Below are 13,382 nucleotides of genomic sequence, written 5' to 3'. Positions count from 1 at the left end.
CCTCCTATATATTCACATATATTCCCAAACCTCCAGAAGCAACCATGAAAACACTTTTCCCCTGCCGCAACCTTTTGTTCCCGTGAGATCCCATGTTGGGGCCTTTTCTGGCACCCTGCTGGAGGGGGATTCGATCACGGAGGGCATCTACATCAACTCTATTGCCCTTCCGATGAAGCGTGAGTAGTTTACCTCATACCTACGGGTCCATAGCTAGTAGCTAGATGGCTTCTTCTCTCTCTTTGATTCACAATACCATGTTCTCCTTGATGTTCTTGGAGATCTATCTGATGTAATCTTCTTTTGCGGTGTGTTTGTCGAGATCTGATGAATTGTGGATTTATGATCAGAATATCTATGAATATTATTTGAATCTCCTTTGAATTCTTATATGCATGATTTGTTATCTTTGTAATTCTCTTCGAACTATCGGTTTAGTTTGGCCAGCTAGATTGGTTTTTCTTGCAATGGGAGAAGTGCTTAGCTTCGGGTTCAATCTTGCGGTGTCCTCGCCCAGTGACAAAGTAGGGGTAGCGAGGCACGTATTGTATTGCTGCCATCGGGAATAAAAAGATGGGATTTACATCATATTGCTTGAGTTTATTCATCTACATCATGTCATCTTACTTAAAGCGTTACTCTGTTCTTCATGAACTTAATACTCTATATGCAGGCAGGAGTCGGTCGATGTGTGGAGTAATAGTAGTACATGCAGACAGGAGTCGGTCTACTTGACACGGATGTGATGCCTATATTACATAATCATTGCCTTGGATATCGTCATAACTTTGCGCTTTTCTATCAATTGCTCGACAGTAATTTGTTCACCCACCGTATTATTTGCCTTCATGAGAGAATCCTCTAGTGAAACCTATGGCCTCCGGGTCTATTTTTCATCATATTAGTTTCCAATCTACTATTTTGTAATCTTTTACTTTCCAATCTATACAACAAAAAACCCAAAAATATTTTATCTTTTGTTTATTTTTATTTATCTATCTATATCACATCTCACTTTTGCAAGTGACCGTGAAGGGATTGACAACCCCTTTATCACGTTGGGTGCAAGTATTTGATTGTTTGTGCAGGTATTGGTGATTTGTGCGTTCTTCTCCTACCGGATTGATACCTTGGTTCTCAAACTGAGGGAAATACTTATCTCTACTTTGCTGCATCACTCTTTCCTCTTCAAGAGAAAAACCAACACAAGCTCAAGAGGTAGTAGGAAGGATTTTTGGCGCCGTTGCCGGGGAGATCTACGCCAAGTCAAGACATACCAAGTACCCATCATAAACTCTCATCTCTCGCATTACATTATTCGCCATTTGCCTCTCATTTTCCTCTCCCCCACTTCTAAAATGATTTTCGAACAGATTTTCCTTTTCTTCGCCCTTCTTCCGTTCGTCTTTTCGTTTGCGTTTTGGTTGATCGTGTGTTGGATTGCTTGCTTTGTCACAATGGCTCAAGAAAATACCAAATTGTGTGACTTTTCCAACACTAATAATAATGATTTTATTAGTACTCCGATTGCTCCTGCCACTAGTGCGGAATCTTATGAAATTAATGCTGCTTTGCTGAATCTTGTTATGAAAGATCAATTTTCCGGCCTTCCTAGTGAAGATGTCGCATCCCATCTGAATAATTTCGTTGAGTTGTGTGATATGCAAAAGAATAAAAATGTGGATAATGATATTGTTAAATTGAAGCTATTTCCGTTCTCACTTCGTATCGCCCTAAAACTTGGTTTACATCTTTGCCTAAAAATAGTATTGATTCATGGAATAAGTGTAAAGATGCTTTTATTTCCAAGTATTTTTCTCCCACTAAGATCATCTCCCTTAGGAACGATATTATGAGTTTTAAGAAACTTGATCATGAACATGTTGCACAATCTTGGGAGAGGATGAAATTGATGATACGTAATTGCCCTACTCACGGTTTGAATTTGTGGATGATTATACAAAAAAATTATGCCGGATTGAATTTTGCTTCTAGAAATCTTTTAGATTCGGCCGCGGGAGGTACTTTTATGGAAATTACTTTAGGAGAAGCTACTAAACTCCTAGATAATATTATGGTTAATTATTCTCAATGGCATACCGAAAGATCTTCTACTAATAAAAAAGTGCATGCGATTGAAGAGATTAATGTTTTGAGTGGAAAGATGGATGAGCTTATGAAATTATTTGCTAGCAAGAGTGCTCCTATTGATCCTAATGATATTACTTTGTCTGCTTTGATTGAAAATAATAATGAATCTATGGGTGTGAATATTTTTGGTAGGAATAATTTTGGTAAGAACGCGTATAGAGGTAATTTTAATCCTAGGCTGTTTCCTAGTAATTCCTCCAATAATTATGGTAATTCCTACAACAATCCTTATGGAAATTATAATAAGATGCCCTCTGATTTTGAGAATAGTGTTAAAGAATTTATGATTTCACAAAAGAGTTTCAATGCTCTGGTTGAAGAAAAATTGCTTAAGATTTATGATTTGGCTAGGAGTGTGGATAGAATTTCTCTTGAGATTGATTCTTCAAAACTTAGATCTATTCCACCCAAGCATGGTATTAATGAGTCTCTTAAAGCTATTAGAATTTCCATTGATGAGTGTAAAGAAAGAACCGCTAAGATGCGTGCTAACTGCTAAGCGAGATTGGTTTGTAAAAGCATGTTCTTCTAGTTTTCGTGAAAATAATGATGAAGATCTTAAAGTGATTGATGTGACTCCTATTGAATCTTTATTTTCCAATATAAATCTTGATAAAGATGGGACTGGAGATGAGTCAGCTTTAGTTAGAAGGTGTCCCAATGGTTCAGAGTTTTTAGATCTTGATGCAAAAATTGATAAAAGTGGGATTAGGTCAAGACTTTAAGCATCAATGAACCCACTCTTTTGGATTTCAAGGATTTTAATTATGATAATTATTCTTTTATAGATTGTATTTCCTTGTTGAAATCCATGTTGAGTTCTCCTCATGCTTATAATGAAAATAAAGCTTTTACTAAACATATTGTTGATGCTATAATGCAATCTTTTAAAGAAAAGCTTGAGTTAGAAGTTTCTATTCCTAGAAAACTTTATGATGAGTGCGAACCTACTATTAAGATTAAGATTAAATATTATGAGTGCCATGCTTTCTGTGATTTGGGTGCTAGCGTTTCCATGATTCCAAAAACATTATGTGATGTGTTACATTTCTGTGAATTTGATGATTGTTCTTTAAATTTGCATCTTGCGGATTCCACTATTAAGAAACCTATGTGAAGGATTAATGATGTTCTTATTGTTGCAAATAGTAATTATGTGCCCATAGATTTCATTGTTCTTATAGATTGCAATCCTACATGTCCTATTATTCTTGGTAGACCTTTCCTTAGAACGATTGGTGCAATTATTGATATGAAAGAAGGAAATATTAGATTTCAATTTCCGTTAAGCAAAGGTATGGAACACTTTCCTAGAAATAAAATGAAGTTGTCATATGAATATATTATGGTAGCTACTTATGGATTGCATACCAAAGATGACAATACGTAGATCTTTGTTGTCATCCCTAGCTATGGGCGTTAAGCAATAGCGCTTGTTGGGAGGCAACCCAATTTTATTTTTGTGTTTTTTGTTTTGCTATTGTTCTGGAATAAAATACACATTATTACCTCAGTAGTAATTATGTTTTGGTGTTTTAATTAGTGTTTGTGCCAAGTAAGATCTTTGGGATAGCTTACGGTGATAGTTGAATTGATCTTGCTGAAAACAGAAACTTTTGCGCTCAGGAAAACAATTGTCATTTTTATCAGAAGCTTGATAAAATATTGACTCTTTTGCAGAAGATTAAGATACAAATTGCCTCGGTTGTCCTATTTTTTTTAGAATTTTTCGAGTTATAGAAGTATCCGAGAGTTATAGATTGCTACAGACTATTTTGTTTTTGACAGATTATGTTTTCTTTGTGTTGTTTGCTTATTTTGATGAATCTATGGGTAGTATCGAGGCGGTATGAACCATGGAGAAGTTGGAATACATTAGATATTACACCAACATAAATAAAGAGTGAGTTCACAACAGTACCATAAGTGGTGATTTATTTTCTTATACTAACGGATCTCGTGTGATTTTCTGTTGAGTTTTGTGTTGTGAAGTTTTCAAGTTTTGGGTAAGGATTTGATGGACTATGGAATAAGGAGTGGCAAGAGCCTAAGCTTGGGGATGCCCAAGGCACCCCAAGGTAATATTCAAGGACAACCAAGAGCCTAAGCTTGGGGATGCCCCGGAAGGCATCCCCTCTTTCGTCTTTGTGTATCGGTAACTTTACTTGAGGCTATATTTTTATTCACCACATGATATGTGTTTTGCTTGGAGTGTCTTGTATGATATGAGTCTTTGCTTTTTAGTTTGCCATAATCATCCTTGCTGTACACACCTTTTGAGAGGGACACGCATGAATCATGATTTATTAGAATACTTGCTACCTCTTGAGCTTGCGTTGGTTTTTCTCTTAAACAGGAAAGGGTGATGCAGCAAAGTAGAGTAAGTATTTCCCTCAGCTTTTGAGAACCAATGTATCAATGCAGTAGGAGACAACAAAACAAGCCACCGAATGCCTGCACAAACAAACACCAACTTGCACCCAACGCAACAAAGGTGTTGTCAAACCATTCACGGTTTTTTGCAAAGTGAGATCTGATATAGATGGATAAACGGTAAAGTAATATTTTTGGTATTTTTGGTTTATGGAACGGAAAGTAAAAGACTGCAAAGAAAGTAAATAGGAAACTAAAATTGTAGATCGGAAACTTATATGATGGAAAGTAGACCCGGGGGCCATAGGTTTCACTAGAGGCTTCTCTCAAGATAGAAAATATTACGGTGGGTGAACAAATTACTGCCGAGCAATTGATAGAAAAGCGCAAAGTTATGACGATATCTAAGGCAATGATCATGAACATAGGCATCATGTATGTATCAAGTAGACCGAAACGATTCCACATCTACTACTATTACTCCACACATCGACCGACTCCTGCCTGCATCTAGAGTATTAAGTTCGTAAGAACAGAGTAACACATTAAGTAAGATGACATGATGCAGCAGGATAAACTCAAGCAATATGATGAAAACCCCATCTTGTTATCCTCGATGGCAATAATACAATACATGTCGGTTCCCCTTCTGTCACTAGGATCGAGCACCGCAAGATTGAACCCAAAGCTAAGCACTTCTCCCATTGCAAGAAAACCAATCTAGTTGGTCAAACCAAATCGATGGTCTGAAGGGACTTGCAAAGATATCAAATCATGCCTATAAGAATTCAGAGGAGATTCAAATAATATTCATAGATAAGATGGTCATAAATCCACAATTCATCGGATCTCGGCAAACACACCGCAAAAAAAATATTACATTGAATAGATCTCCAAGAACATTGAGGAGAACATGGTATTGAGAATCAAAGAGAGAGAAGAAGCCATCTAGCTACTAGCTATGGACCCGTAGGTCTGTGGTAAACTACTCACGCTTCATCGGAGAGGTAGTGGTGTTGATGTAGAAGCCCTCCGTGATCGAATCCCCCTCTGGCAGGATGCCGGAAAAGGCCCCTAGATGGGATCTCACGGGCACAGAAGGTTGCGGCGGTGGAAAAGTGGTTTCGTGGCTCCCCTAGTAGGTTTTGGGATATTTGAGAATATATAGGCGGAAGAAATAGGTCAGTGCAGTCACGAGGGGCCCACAAGGGTGGGGGCACGCCTTACCCCCCTAGGCGTGCCCTCCGACCTTTTGGCCGCCTCGTGGCTTTCCTGACGTGCATTCCAAGCCCTCTGGATGTCTTCTGTCCAAGAAAAATCATCGCGAAAGTTTCATTCCGTTTGGACTCCGTTTGGTATTCCTTTTCTGCGAAACTTTAAAACAAGGAAAAAACAGGAACTGGCACTGGGCTCTAGGTTAATAGGTTAGTCCCAAAAATCATATAAAATAGCATATTAATGCATATAAAACATCCAAAACAGATAATATAATAGCATGGAACAATAAAAAATTATAGATACGCTGGAGACGTATCAGGCATCCCCAAGCTTAATTCTTGCTTGTCCTCGAGCAGGTAAATGATAAAAACAAATTTTTTGATGTGGAGTGCTACCTAACATATTTATCCATGTAATTCTCTTTATTGTGGCATGAATGTTCAGATCTGTATCATTCGAAATAAAAGTTTAATATTGACATAAAAACAATAATACTTCAAGCATACTAACAAAATAATTATGTCTTCTCAAAATAACATGGCCAAAGAAAGCTTATCCCTACAAAATCATATAGTCTGGCTATGCTCCATCTTCATCACACAAAATATTCAAATCGTGCACAACCCCGATGACAAGCCAAGCAATTGTTTCATACTTTTGACGTTCTCAAACTTTTTCAACTTTCGTGCAATACATGAGCGTGAGCCATGGACATAGCACTATAGGTGGAATAGAAGATGGTTGTGGCCAAGAAAAAAAATAAGGAGATAGTCTCACATCAACTAGGCGTATCAACGGGCTATGGAGATGCCCATCAATAGATATCAATGTGAGTGATTAGGGATTGCCATGCAACGGATGCACTAGAGCTATAAGTTTATGAAAGCTCAAAAAAGAAAACTAAGTGGGTGTGCATCCAACTTGCTTGCTCCTGAAGACCTAGGGCATTTTGAGGAAGGCCATCATTGGAATATACAAGCCAAGTTCGATAATGAAAAATTCCCACTAGTATATGAAAGTGACAATATAGGAGACTCTCTATCATGAAGATCATGGTGCTACTTTGAAGCACAAGTGTGGCAAAAGGATAGTAACATTGTCCCTTCTCTCTTTTTCTCTCATTTTTTTGGGCCTTCTCTTTTTTTTATTTCCTCACATGAGTCAATGCTCTAATAATGAAGGTCATCACACTTTTATTTACTTACAACTCGATACTAGAACAAAATATGACTCTATGTGAATGCCTCCTGCGGTGTACCAAGATGTGCAATGAATCAAGAGCGACATGTATAAAAAAATATGATGAACGTTGGCTTTGCCACAAATACGATGTCAACTACGTGATCATGCATAGCAATATGACAATGATGGAGCGTGTCATAATAAACGAAACGGTGGAAAGTTGCATGGCAATATATCTCGGAATGGCTATGGAAATGCCATGATATGTAGGTATAGTGTCTGTTTTGGGGAAGGTATATGGTGGGTGTATGGTACCGGCGAAGGTTGCGCGGTACTAGAGAGGCTAGCAATGGGGGAAAGGTGAGAGTGCGTATAATCCATGGACTCAACATTATTCATAAAGAACTCACATACTTATTGCAAACATCTTATTAGTTATCGAAACAAAGTACCTCACGCATGCTCCTAGGGGATAGATTGGTAGGAAAAGACCATCGCTCGTCCCTGACCGCCACTCATAAGGAAGACAATCAAAAAGGCCAAAAAATGAGACAAAAAGAGAGAAGGGACAATGTTACTATCCTTTTGCCACACTTTTGCTTCAAAGTAGCACCATGCTACCTCTTGAGCATGCGTTGGTTTTCCCTTGAAGAGGAAAGGGTGATGCAGCAAAGTAGCATAAGTATTTCCCTCAGTTTTGAGAACCAAGGTATCAATCCAATAGGAGACAACGCACAAGTCAGCTAGTACCTGCACAAACAATCAAAAACCTTGCAACCAACGCGGTAAAGGGGTTGTCAATCCCTTCACGGTCACTCTCAAAAGTGAGATCTAATAGAGATAGTGAAGTAAATATTTTTGGTATTTTTGTTGTATAGATTGGAAAGTAAAGATTGCAAAATAGTAAACGAGATGCGATGTAAATAAAAGAGATGTGATATAATAGGAAAGAGACCCGGGGGCCATAGGTTTCACTAGTGGCTTCTCTCATGATAGCATGTATTACGGCGGCTGAACAAATTACTGCCGAGCAATTGATAGAAAAGCGTATAATTATGAAGATATCTAAGGTAATGATCATGAATATAGGCATCACGTCCGTGTCAAGTAGACCGAAACGATTCTGCATCTACTACTATTACTCCACACATCGACCGCTATCCAACATGCATCTAGAGTATTAAGTTCATAAGCACGGAGTAACGCATTAAGCAAGATGACATGATGTAGAGCGATAAACTCAAGCATTATGATATAAACCTCGTCTTTTTATCCTCGATGGCAACAATACAATACATGCCTTGCTGCCCCTACTGTCACTGGGAAAGGACGACACAAGATTGAACCCAAAGCTAAGCACTTCTCCCATTGCAAGAAACATAAATCTAGTGTGCCAAACTAAACCGATAATTCGAAGAGACTTGCAAAGATATCAAATCTTGCATATAAGAATTCAGAGAAGAACGAAATAATATCCATAGATAATCTTGTTCATAAATCCACAATTCATCAGATCTCGACAAACACACGCAAAAGAGTATTACATCGAATAGATCTCCAAGAACATCGAGGAGAACTTTGTATTGAGAATGAAAGAGAGAGATGAAGCCATCTAGCTAATAACTATGGACCCGAAGGTCTGTGGTAAACTACTCACGCTTCATCAGAGAGGCAATGGTGTTGATGTAGAAGCCCTTCATGATCGATTCCCCCTCCGGCAGATTGCCGGAAAAGGCCCCAAGATGGGATCTCAGGGGTACAGAAGGTTGCGGTAGTGGAAAAGTGGTTTCGTGGATTCCCCTTATGTTTCTAGGGTATAAGAGTATATATAGGCGAAAGAAATACGTCGGTGGAGCTACGAGGGGCCCATGAGGGTGGGGGCACGCCTACCCCCTGGGTGCGCCCTCCTACCTCGTGGCTTCCTCCTGGAGTTCCAGACTTTGACTCCAAGTCTTGTGGATTGCTTTCGGTCCAAGAAAGATCATCGCGAAGGTTTCATTCCGTTTGGACTCCGTTTGGCATTCCTTTTCTGCAAAACTCTAAAATAGGCAAAAAAACAGAAACTGGCACTAGGCCTCCGGTTAATAGGTTAGTCCCAAAAATAATATAAAAGAGAATATTAAAGCCCATTAAACATCCAAAACAGATAATATAATAGCATGGAACAATAAAAAATTATAGATACGTTGGAGACGTATCAATCATCCTCAAGCTTAATTCATACTCGTCCTGGAGTAGGTAAATGATAAAAACAGAATTTTCGATGTGGAATGCTACCTAACATAATTATCAATGTATTTTTCTTTATTATGGCATGAATGTTCAGATTCGAAAGATTCAAGACAAAAGTTTAATATTGACATAAAAACAATAATACTTCAAGCATACTAAAAAAGCAATCATGTCTTCTTAAAATAACATTGCCAAAGAAATCTATCCCTACAAAATCATATAGTATGGCTATGCTCTATATTCATCACACAAAATATTTAATCATGCACAACCCCGATAACAAGCCAAGCAATTTTTCATACTTTTGATGTTCTCAAACTTTTTCAATATTCACGCAATACATGAGCATGAGCCATGGACATAGCACTATAGGTGGAATAGAATGGTGGTTGTGGAGAAGAAAAAAGGAGAAGATAGTCTCACATCAACTAGGCGTATCAACGGGCTATGGAGATTCCCATCAATAGATATCAATGTGAGTGAGTAGGGACTGCCATGCAACGGATGCACTAGAGCTATAAGTGTATGAAAGCTCAAAAAAACTAAGTGGGTGTGCATCCAACTTGCTTGCTCATGAAGTCCTAGGGCAATTTGAGGAAGCCCATCATTGGAATATACAAGCCAAGTTCTATAACGAAAATTCCCACTAGTATATGAAAGTGACAAAATAAGAGACTCTATATCATGAAGATCATGGTGCTACTTTGAAGCACAAGTGTGGAAAAATGATAGTAGCATTGTCCCTTCTCTCTTTTTCTCTCATTTTTTTTGTTTTTTTGTTCGGGCCTTCATTTTTTTGGCCTCATTTTTTATTTTTCGTCCAGAGTCTCATCCCGACTTATGGGGGAATCATAGTCTCCATCATCCTTTCCTCACATGGGACAATGCTCTAACAATGATGATCATCACACTTTTATTTACTTACAACTTAAGAATTACAACGCAATACTTAGAACAAAATATGACTCTATATGAATGCCTCCGGCGGTGTACCGGGATGTGCAATGAATCAAGAGTGACATGTATGAAAGAATTATGAATGGTGGCTTTGCCACAAATATGGTGTCAACTGCATGATCATGCAAGGCAATATGACAATGATGGAGCGTGTCATAATAAACGGAAGGGTGGAAAGTTGCATGGCAATATATCTCAGAATGGCTATGGAAATACCATAATAGGTAGGTGTTGGAAATATGCCCTAGAGGCAATAATAAATTGGTTATTATTATATTTCTTTGTTCATGATAATAGTCTTTTATTCATGCTATAACTGTATTATCCGGAAATCGTAATACACGTGTGAATACATAGACCACAATATGTCCCTAGTGAGCCTCTAGTTGACTAGCTCGTTGTGATCAATAGATAGTCCTGGTTTCCTGGATATGGACATTGGATGTCATTGATAACGGGATCACATCATTAGGAGAATGATGTGATGGACAAGACTCAATCCTAAGCCTAGCATAGAGATCGTGTAGTTCGTATGCTGAAGCTTTTCTAATGTCAAGTATCTTTTCCTTAGACCATGAGATTGTGCAACTCCCGGATACTGTAGGAATGCTTTGGGTGTACCAAACGTCACAACGTAACTGGGTGGCTATAAAGGTGCATTACAGGTATCTCCGAAAGTGTCTGTTGGATTGGCACGAATCAAGACTGGGATTTGTCACTCCGTGTAAACGGAGAGGTATCTCTGGGCCCACTCGGTAGGACATCATCATAATGTGCACAATGTGATCAAGGAGTTGATCACGGGATGATGTGTTACGGAACGAGTAAAGAGACTTGCCGGTAACAAGATTGAACAAGGTATCGGTATACCGACGATCGAATCACGGGCAAGTACAACACCGCTAGACAAAGGGAATTGTATACGGGATCGATTGAGTCCTTGACATCGTGGTTCATCCGATGAGATCATCGTGGAACATGTGGGAGCCAACATGGGTATCCAGATCCCGCTGTTGGTTATTGACCGGAGAACGTCTCGGTCATGTCTACATGTCTCCCGAACCCATAGGGTCTACACACTTAAGGTTCGATGACGCTAGGGTTATAAAGGAAGTTTGTATGTGGTTACCGAATGTTGTTTCGGAGTCCCGGATGAGATCCCGGACGTCACGAGGAGTTCCGGAATGGTCCGGAGGTAAAGATTTATATATGGAAAGTTGTTGTTCGGGTTCCGGAAAAAGTTCGGGTTTTTTCGGTATTGTACCGGGAAGCTTCCAGAAGGTTCCGGAGGATTCCGGAGGGGTCCGGAGGTCCGGAAATTGTTCCACCACGTCCAATACAGTAGCATGGGCTGTAAGGGGCGCCCTAGCCTTTATGGGCCAAGGGAACCAGCCCCCCAAGGCCCATGCGCATGGGAAGGGGGAAACCCTAAAGGGGGAGGCCTCCACTTGACTTGGGAGGCACTCCTCCCCCCGGCCGCACCCCTTGGGGTGGGAAACCCTAAAGGGGGCGCAGCCCCCCTTCCCCCTATATATAGTTGAGGTTTGGGGCTGCTAAACACATGAGAACTTCTCCTCTCTTGGTGCAGCCCTGCCTCTCCTCCTCCTCCTCTCCCGTGGTGCTTGGCGAAGCCCTGCGTGATTGCCACACTCCTCCATCACCACCACGCCATTGTGCTGCTGTTGGATGGAGTCTTCCTCAACCTCTCCCTCTCTCCTTGCTGGATCAAGGCGTGGGAGACGTCACCAGGCTGTACGTGTGTTGAACACAGAGGTGTCATCCGTTCGGCACTAGGATCTCCGGTGATTTGGATCACGACGAGTACGACTCCTTCAACCCCGTTCTCATGAACGCTTCCGCTTAACGATCTACAAGGGTATGTAGATGCATTCTCCTTCCCTCGTTGCTAGTTTCTCCATAGATAGATCTTGGTGACACGTAGGAAAATTTTGAATTTCTGCTACGTTCCCCAACAGTGGCATCATGAGCTAGGTCTATTGTGTAGATTCTTTGCACGAGTAGAACACAAAGTAGTTGTGGGCGTTGATTTTGTTCAATATGCTTACCGTTACTAGTCCAATCTTGTTTCGACGGTATTGTGGGATGAAGCGGCCCGGACCGACCTTACACGTACTCTTATGTGAGACAGGTTCCACCAATTGACATGCACTTGGTGCATAAGGTGGCTAGCGGGTGCCAGTCTCTCCCACTTTAGTCGGAACGGATTCGATGAAAAGGGTCCTTATGAAGGGTAAATAGCAATTGGCATATCACGTTGTGGTTTTGCGTAGGTAAGAAACGTTCTTGCTAGAAACCCATAGCAGCCACGTAAAACATGCAAACAACAATTAGAGGACGTCTAACTTGTTTTTGCAGGGTATGCTATGTGATGTGATATGGCCAAGAAGAATGTGATGAATGATATGTGATGTATGAGATTGATCATGTTCTTGTAATAGGAATCACGACTTGCATGTCGATGAGTATGACAACCGGCAGGAGCCATAGGAGTTGTCTTTATTTATTGTATGACTTGCGTGTCATTGAAGAACACCATGTAACTTACTTTACTTTATTGCTAAACGCGTTAGCCATAGAAGTAGAAGTAGTCGTTGGCGTGACAACTTCATGAAGACACGATGATGGAGATCATGATTATGGAGATCATGGTGTCAAGCCGGTGACAAGATGATCATGGAGCCCCGAAGATGGAGATCAATGGAGCTATATGATATTGGCCATATCATGTCACAACTATATAATTGCATGTGATGTTTATTATGATTATGCATCTTGTTTACTTAGGACGACGGTAGTAAATAAGATGATCCCTTACAAAATTTCAAGAAGTGTTCTCCCCTAACTGTGCACGGTTGCTACAGTTCGTCGCTTCTAAGCACCACGTGATGATCGGGTGTGATGGATTCTTACGTTCACATACAACGGGTGTAAGACAGTTTTGACACAGCGAAAACACTTAGGGTTAACTTGACGAGCCTAGCATGTACAGACATGGCCTCGGAACACGGAGACAGAAAGGTCGAGCATGAGTCGTATAGTAGATACGATCAACGTGAAGATGTTCACCGATGATGACTAGTCCGTCTCACGTGATGATCGGACACAGCCTAGTTGACTCGGATCATGTAATCACTTAGATGACCAGAGGGATGTCTATCTGAGTGGGAGTTCATAAGATGAACTTAATTATCTTGACCATGTCGTAAGCTCACGCTTTAGTTCCACTGTTTAGATATGTTCCTAGAGAA

This window comes from Triticum aestivum, chromosome 3A, assembly GCF_018294505.1.
Source record: "Triticum aestivum cultivar Chinese Spring chromosome 3A, IWGSC CS RefSeq v2.1, whole genome shotgun sequence".
Taxonomy (NCBI): domain Eukaryota; kingdom Viridiplantae; phylum Streptophyta; class Magnoliopsida; order Poales; family Poaceae; genus Triticum; species Triticum aestivum.
Note: the sequence above shows the minus strand (reverse complement) of the source record.